The sequence below is a fragment of the Marmota marmota genome, unplaced genomic scaffold (assembly GCF_001458135.2).
Source record: "Marmota marmota marmota unplaced genomic scaffold, marMar, whole genome shotgun sequence".
In the NCBI taxonomy this organism is placed as follows: domain Eukaryota; kingdom Metazoa; phylum Chordata; class Mammalia; order Rodentia; family Sciuridae; genus Marmota; species Marmota marmota.
The window spans coordinates 47,856,912-47,866,176 of record NW_025999968.1 but is presented as its reverse complement, the minus strand read 5'-3'; positions in this window follow the sequence as shown (position 1 = coordinate 47,866,176).

Here is a 9,265-nt window from a genome sequence, read left to right as displayed (position 1 = left end):
TCACCCATTTGATGCATTTCTTGCTCCTACTACACCAAGTTCTATCCAGGCATTCATCAATAATTATTAAGATCTTACCTAATAATCCTCATCTTAACCTCAAGTACATGTGCATTTTAGTGACAGATTCTAAATGAACTAAAATCCCTTAAGACTTACAGACATAAATATCCTTTGGAGAAATGTCAAGCATCATTATCATTGGTGAAAGAATATTTGGAGCAAAACTCTTTCCAAAAACCACATTCTGCAAACATTTCCCTGCTGGACTCCACCTCGCCTCGCTGAGAGGTCCAGGGTAGTGGATGAGGAGACTTATTCCTGCAGCAAAGAATAACAGCAGTTCTGTTATTTACTACAAGTATGATCAAGGACAGATGATGAAACTTTCTGATCATCAGCTTTCTAAGATTATTGTTGTAATTGAATATTATGTTGCATAAGTGTCTGGCACATAGTAGGTGTGTAATAAATGGCAATTATTAGTCATAGAGCTTGCCCCATCCTCATAGGAAAATATGGTCTGTATTTTTACAATTTTGTTCTTTAAATAAATTTGTGACTACAGTTTAATAGTCCACATTTTCTGAAAATGAAGTATTTGTGTGAAGTAGATTTAACCAGAAATTTGTTGCTGTAGCTTTTATTAGTGTACAAATGTTCTCAGTAATAGAGACATTATCATAGCTAAGTGCTTTCAATTTCTGCTCTGTTGTAGCATTGTGGATAGAAATGGGGAAAAAAAATTATTTGCTACTTATGTTCTAGTGTAAGTGATGCAGGAATTCTACATGGTTCTGAAATCCAATTTTTTGCATAAGCTGAGAAGTAATAGTAAAACTATTCCTCTCTTGAAAAAAAATAAACAAGTTTAATACTTTATACCTCATGTTATAATTAGACAATTAAAATCAACAAAATAATAGAGTAAATAATTTTGCTATGTTCTAAAAATTGCCCTTGAAGTAGCATCATCACGATAACAATCAATGATTTACTGATTTGTGAAGGGATAAATTCATAAGAATGTTTCATAAACTGTACTCCCATGAAGTATGAACGTCTGACTATAAATGTTAGAATATCTTCTGATGTAGCTATTTATTAAGTTATTCTTTGAAACTGTGAAGAGGGTAACATTTGTCAATATCAAGACTTTGTTTTGTTTTCCTAATGAGTCCTATTCTAAAGATCCCAAACTTGTTGAAATCAGTGTCATTTCTGTGAAGAGATTTTTCATGGTTTGTCAGTAAAAATAGAAATAATCATTTGAAATCCTGTTCATGAGTGAGATACTGTCCTAAGGACTACATTTAATCCTCAGAACAACCTTTAAGGTATGTATTATTATTCTCATTTCTGAAAAGAGAAAATTGATACTTTGAAAGGCAGAAGAACTCCACTTTTTCCACACCACCTAGTTGGCAAAGGCAGAATCAGTTACTGAAACCCAGTTACTCTGACTCCAAAGCCTTTGTTCTCCATCTCTCAGAAAATCCATGAACTCATGTCCTGTGGATCCCATTCATATTCCAGATATATAGCTTTCAACATTGCTGTCACCTGCTCCCAAGAGCCAACGGAGGAGTTGCCAGCCTCGGTTATGGTACAAAGTGCCAAAAATTACTTGAACTGCAAAATAGCTCACACCAAAATCCTATCATGGCCCAGGATTAGAAAACCACCAGAAAGTAAGGAGGCAAAGTAAAAACTAATAAATAACTGAAGACACAGTTTGAGTGTTCCTGGAGCACACTCCTGTATCGGGCTCACCAGTCAGCATTACAAAAAGAAAAGCAATGATCAGGACATTATTTGACATGCTATGTCCCCCTCCTGCCTGTGGCATATACTGTCACTTCTATACTACTGCTTTCCTGGGATTTGAGTTAGTGGAGTTGTCATGCACCAAAGAAGAAATTCTTACAGAACAGCTATCAACAGACCTGAATAGATAACTTGGAAAGTTTGCCAAACAGGTCTTATTCTGGATCCCACCCCCTCCCCAAGAAAGAACAGAGTGAAAAACATGTGGATCAGATGGGGTTTCTCTCTGACTTGAGGTTTGAGAGATTATAATTTGTTGAAACAGTGAATTCCAAGAAAGAAGTCCATTTCTTAGAAAGAAGTCCATTATCATCTGGTATTAGGATTCTGGGATCTGGGATCTCTACAGTGAACGAATGAATAGTTTCCTTGACCACAGACTTGGCAAGGAGAAATCAGCCAGAAGCCTCAGGAGACCTGCCAGACCTTAACCTGAGCATGGTCTGAGGGCAGGCAGTGCACAGAGCAGGGCAAGGTTAAGGTGCACAGATGCTCTTGAAGGTCTGTTGCCTTTTGATATTTATAAGGGTAAAAGCTTGTGATTGGGCCTGATGGTTAGATTTTGCTTATTCCTTGTCCATTTGCTGACAATTCATGGATCCAGTGCCATTGTTTAAAGGCAAGTAAGGCCTCTAATATCCTTTGGTGGCCTCTTTGGATATGAATGACATGGTAAATGCTGAAAGCTGTGGTTTGATCTCAGTGGCAAGCAGAGAAATAATGGTGGTTCTTGACCCAGTAGGATACATCCTGAATAACTTAGTTGATTCTTTTATGAATTATTCCAGAAATGAAGGCTTGTGGAATCTTAGCATTGAGAAATGAATAGTATTTTCCCTTGTAAACCAATCTTACTAAAGCTTCAGCTAATTAGTAAGGACATGGTGGTAGTTTTTAAGGAGCTAATAGAAACCTGTTTTAGCTGGGCACCATAACCAAGGCCTGTAATCCCAGCGGCTGCACTGGAGGCTGAGGCAGGAGAATTGGAAATTCAAAGCCAGCCTCAGCAACTTAGCAGAGGCCCTAAGTAACTCAGTGAGACCTTGTCTCTAAATAAAATACAAAATAGGACTGGGGATGTGGTTTAGTGGTCAAATGCCCCTGAGTTCAATCCCCAGTATCCTCAAAACAAATAAATTAAAAAAAAAAAACTTTTAATATTATGGAGAAAACAGCTTAGAGGTTGTTGATATGAACAATAAGTAGTTTTATAAATAACTCTATAATGTGTTACAATCCTGGTTAATTTTTACTACTGTTTGTAACCTGTGCTCAATTTAGGAGTACTTCCTCCCTATATTACTCAGGGTTCTCTAGAGGAACAGAATCAAGGGAAAGTAGAATTATAAAAAGGGATTTATGAGGTTGGCTTATGGGACCAGAAGCTGAATAATCCAAAATGGCCATCTGCAGGCTGGAGAGGTGGAAGAACCAGTCCAAGAGGCTGAAGCCCTAGAACAAGAGGAATCAACAGTGCCACCCTAGTCTGAGACAGAAAGCTTCTGCAGAATCACTGGCAGAGTCCACTTTGGAAGAGTAAAGAAGCAAGAGTCCAGTACCCTCAGAGGATTGCAGCAGCAATCAAGAACCCATTCAAGAAGAACTGAGCTTGCACCTCCTACTGATTCCTTGTTCTTCCAATTTTTATTCCATCCAAGCCATCATCCTATTGGATGGTGCTGCCCACACTTAAGGAAAGTCTCCATTTCTGTTGTGTATCCCACATGCCAATCATTCCTAGACACATCCTCATTGACACACCCATAAACCTCTTAATCCTCAGCATTTCTTAATCCAATTAAGTTGACAACTCAAATTAACCATTACAAGTAGTTTTATAAATAACTCTGTAATATGACTTATCTTGTTTAGTTTTTACTGCTGTTTGTAACCTGTGCTCAATTTTGGAGTACTTCATTCCCTATGAGGGACACCAGTGTCTCATTTTGTAATCTCAACACTAAACCAATTAAATTCGTGAAAAGGGTAATAGTGATAAATTTTTATTTTCAAAATGAATCACTTAAATAGGCTTGAACTAGCTAACAAACTTTCCCCATGAGAAGTTACGAGATTACTTGTAATTTCATAACAGATGAAATTTCACAGCCATCAAAACATCCACTAAGCTGATGCACTTAAACTTTGCCCTTATCACAGGAGTGTAAACTATTTTTCTAACATTAGAAGTTTCATTTCATTTGAGCAAATAGAAATTAATTTCATTTATTCAGCAATAATGCAAAACATAAACTTCTTAATCAACTTTGCATTTATTAAACATTTAAATACATGTAAAGATGTTACAAAAAAAGTTTTCTTCTAATTTTGATCTTCCTGCTCCCCCGTCAGCCTCTCTCCCAAAAGACATAAACTTCAAGTTAATGTTTTGGTGAATTCCAATGAATCAACATTGGTAATTAGCCGAGCTTGAGGGTTTTGAATCATATGATATGTATCTAGTTTAAATGTGATATTTTAGGCCATAAACATATACATCCTTTGTAAAAAAAATAAATAAGTAAAATTATATTTAAAGTCAATATTTACACAAAATCTGAATCATTTTTGTTAAAATCTAGAATTTTATAATTCACAGTTTGAAAATCATCCTATAGGATAAAGTTAATTCTATCCTTTAAAATTTGTATCCAATGCTTTTAGCCCCTTCATTTCTTCAGCAGTCTGTAGTTCTAACAAACACCTATGAAGGTGAGTGACAGAACACAGGATTTGGAGAAAAAGACTCAGTGGGAAAGAGGCAGAGAACAGGATGCCTTATATAACCCTTGAAGTTATCAACTGGATCAAAATCACTCATGATACTTTTAAGAGACTTATAACTAGAATCATCCCACACTTACGAAGTCAGAATGTCTGTGGTTGAAATGTAGACATCTACATTGTGCTTAAAACTTCACAGATGGATTTGATGAGCCAGGATCATGAATATGGCAAATGTTTTTGTCATTTTCAGTGTTATAACCAATATCACATTAATCTCAAAAATTAAAAATAAGGGCTCATATGGACTATGAGTGCCAAAAAAATTAAAGGGGAGGGTGAGAAGATAAAACTTAAATTACTAAGTTTTATCAGAAAGGTTAAGTGGCTGTTCTAAGAACTAAAACCAAAATTTGCACTCAAGTGTTCTAATTAAGTAACCCATGTTCCATTCATCAGAAGTAGCTCTCAAAAGGGTTATGTAAGATCAGGAGGTAAGTGAATGTCTGCAGAAAGTGGGCTTGAGAATTGTGGTCCAAAGAAAGTTGATACAACCTCATGCAAATATTGAATATATTCTTTGATGAATGCTTTTTTAGCAAGATAATCCTTCTCAGACTTATATTAACAAAGTATTGTGTTTGCCATTCTTGACTAGAGACCTGTGAAGACTTTGATATTACAGATATTCACTGTCCACATGTGGTAGGAAACATCAACCAGCAAGACCAGAAGTAAATTAATTATGTAGGTGTTAAAGTTACCTTGAAATATTCAGACAAATAAATTTAAAAAACACTGTGTCTCCTTTTTATCTTTCAAAGCAGGGGTGTTTCATGGCTTTTTCAATATGTCCCAGATAATTTTCTGTTTGACTCACTAAACCAATTTCCCATTCTTTCCCACCTTGCTTTCTTTCTTAGGAAGTTGACCTGTTTGGACAATATTAATGGTGGGTTTTCTGTCACTGTGAAAAAATGCCTGAGATAAATGTCTTTTTAAGGAGGGAAGGTTTATTTTGGTGCAGTTTCTGAAGTTTCAATCCACTGTCATTTGTTCCTATTTTCTTTGGGCCTCTATTGAAACAGTACATCATGGTGGAGAGTGTATGATAAAGGAGGTTGTTCACTTCATAGCAATGAGAAAGTAAAGATAGCAAAAGGGGTCAGGGTACAAATATCCCCTTTAAGGGCACATACCCATTGACCTAACATTCTTCTACTAGGTCTCACCTCCTAAATATTCTACCATCTTCTAAAAGTGCTACAAGCTTGTCAAGACTACATGACCTTTGGGAGATATTTAATATCTAAACCACTATGGTGGATCTCATTACCCTTTGGTTCCTGGTCAATAAAATGGAGGAAAGTAAATTTACCTTCTTTTGGAGTTGCCTCAAATGGCTGCATTCTTCAACCAAAAGTCCCTGCTCCTCTTCCAGTGACTTTCTCTCTAGATTATGTTCTGGATTCTGGAAATTTCTCCCTCCTCTTCTTCTGCCATGCTCAACTACTAGCACTGTTATTAGCCCAGGTTACCCTACACTGTTCCTTGGTTCCTTGTACTATTCCTATCATTTGCAAACAATCCCTTTATTTAAGCCCCTTAGGATGATTGTTATTTAAATGTGTTGTCTGTTTTCTGCAGATTTGCTGATTGATAAAAAATACCATGTTCCATTTCTATGGAATTTTAAAAGATAGCTATAATTTATCCCTGAGATCAGCTTTTGGATTTATATTCACATATTGTCAGAGTGAATTGATTTGATTTTGTTCATTGGAAATTCGAACATAAATAAAAATCATGAAATATAATTGTGCAGCAAATACTGTAGACAGAATTTTCCTAAACTCTTAAGGATTTAAGTCAATACATCTATCTTTGGATCAAGAAAAATTGACTCAAAGCCTCAGAGGGGAGAAGTCGTAACTAGCATTATGTTAATTTCTGGGGAAAAAAACATCTCACCCAGAGTGGAAAAGGAGGCAAATTCCAAAACAAGCAGGTCTTGCGATTATGAGTACAATATAAAGAATGTGTCCCCCTTTCATTTCTAGTATGATATTTTCATGTGTTACACGTCAGTTATTTGAACTGTCCTTGTTGTTAAATTAGGCAAAAAGAACCCTGTTTATTTCTGTTAAAGGTAGTAAGAGAAATAAAAAATGCATTTGTCAGTCTTTTAGTTGCTGGCTTGAGTTTCAAATTTGGTCCAGAATTTTCATCTAAGTTAATCTAACCAAAAGGGAGAACCATCTCTGAGCAGACCAAAATATGGATGTGGAAAAGCTTGCAGCTATTATGAACATAAAATAATTATTAGAAACTATTTTTATGAGTTATGTATAAATAAATAAGAAACATATGGAATATATTTCCCTGGAAATACACTCTGGTTTGAAATTAAAAAGAAAAAAAATAACCATGTTGGCAAAAAACTAACAAGAGTTTGCCAAACCCCAACAGTTGGAAAAATAGCTTGAAACATTTGAGGAACCCAAACACGGATGAGTTTGCCCTAGTTAGAAGGCCTTTTACGGTCAGATGAATGTGGGTAACAGTAGAGGAGGTGGGGTGGAAAAACAAATCATGAAAAACACACGGTTTGGCATTATTCCATTCTCTTTAGCGGAAACTCAGATTAAAATATCCCACAGAACATACCTGACTCAAATCTTCACACCAAACAAGCTCAAGAATTCCCCAGATAGTTGACCCAATTTGAAAAGTTTTAACAAGTTAGTGTCTCCACATAGCCTGGCCTGTTACTCTGTTGAACATAAATTCTAGATTTATAAGTCATGTTCAAAAAGTTCAGAAAGCATAAGAGCAAACACAAGTAGGAATCCTGTAATGGAGGGAAGATTAAGAGGGTTGTTGATGCATCAAAAGTGAAATTCTAAGTGTGTAATTTAAAAAATACAACATGGAGAAGAACTGTCAACTTTTAAATCTGGTCTAACAGCTCTTGATACATGAATTTCTGCAAATCAGGAGAACAAAAGAGGAAAGAGGTGGTTACTATAAATAAATAATAATTGACAAAACTACTGAAAGAATTTCCAGCAGAAAACTGGAGGCCTTTGAGAAAGGCTGCGAATAGTCAAAATTTATCATTCAGTCAACAACTTTGTATTCTGAATTAAAAAAAAACAACTGAACAGATGAGATAGGAAATTTTTTGCATTAGTTTAAGGACCAGGATTCAAAATCATAGACATTTTTAAATTATCTTTGTTAAAGATTATAATTTTTCAACTCAAATTTACTTAGATGAAATAAAAGTCTTAAAATTAGTGGGAAAGATAGCAAAGGACATTAACTTTTTGACGTGTTTCAATGACTAGGCAGGCTGCATTTTATATTTCAGGACAAACAAAGTTCCTATAGGTATATCATTCACAATTCATGGAAAATGTGAAAACTAGAAGATAATAATACATTATTTTCATTTTTAAAGCAGTTAAGAGTGTAAATCTGAAGATTTCAAATTTGGGTGGTAAACTTACATAGAGCATTCACAGTATTTTAGAATATCAATTTAAAAGCTTGGATAATTTCTAGCTTTTATTTAAGTTTGACTCAGGAAAAGTTCTCTAGGAGGCCTTTGTACAGAACCTGCCTGCCCCCAGGATAACTTCTCATATTCATGATTCTGAGAGGGATTATCAAGAAAGGAACACATGTGGAAAAGATATGAAATAGAAATTGAAAAAGGAAAAAATACTTTTAAATAAACTAAGACTGGATAAATTCAAATATATAATATTTTAAATGAGCAAAAGAAGGAATTGGTTTGAAATGTCTGTATATTTATTCCTACAGTTATGGTTTAGAGGTGGTGTCCCCCAAAAGCTTACTCATATGTAAGATAATACAAGGAGATTCAGAGGAGAAATCATTGGGTTGTAAGAGCCTTAACCCAGTCAGTGAAATAATCCCCTGATGGGGATTTACTGAGTTATAACTGAAGTGGTAGGGTATAACTGGAAGAGGTAGTAACTGGAGGCGAGGCTTTGTGGTATATATTTGCATCTGGCAAGTGGAGACCTCTCTCTCTGCTTCGTGATCACCATTAGATCTGCTTCCCTCTGCCACACTCTTCTACCATGATGTTTCGTCTCACCTCCAACCTCAAGGAATGGCGTCAGCCTTCTTTGAACTAAGACCACTGAAATCATAAGACCTCAAATAAAATTTTCTTCCTCTACAATTGTTCTGGTTGGATCGTTTGGTCACAGCAGCAAAAAAGGTGATTAAAACACCTACTAAATACTTCTGACTCAAAATTAGCCATTTCTCTTCTTAACAGTGATTCACTGTTCCAATAATGCTCATGGCCACAGCCACATGATAATTCATCAAGATCAGACATGGGGAGTGTGCACAGTGGAGCAGTTTCAGTGTTGGAGAACAGCACAGACTTAGGGAAGAAATGTTTCATGTTAGTGTTATTTAAGAAACTAGCCATAGAATTCAAGTTCCACGTAGAGGCAAGTAGAGCCAAAGTACAGCTCACAGGATGATTTATTCAGCATAATTTTTTTTTTTTATTGGTTGTTCAAAACATTATAAAGCTCTTGACATATCATATTTCATACATTAGATTCAAGTTGGTTATGAACTCCCAATTTTACCCCAAATACAGATTGCAGAATCACATCGGTTACACATCCACATTTTTACATAATGCCCTATTAGTAACTGTTGT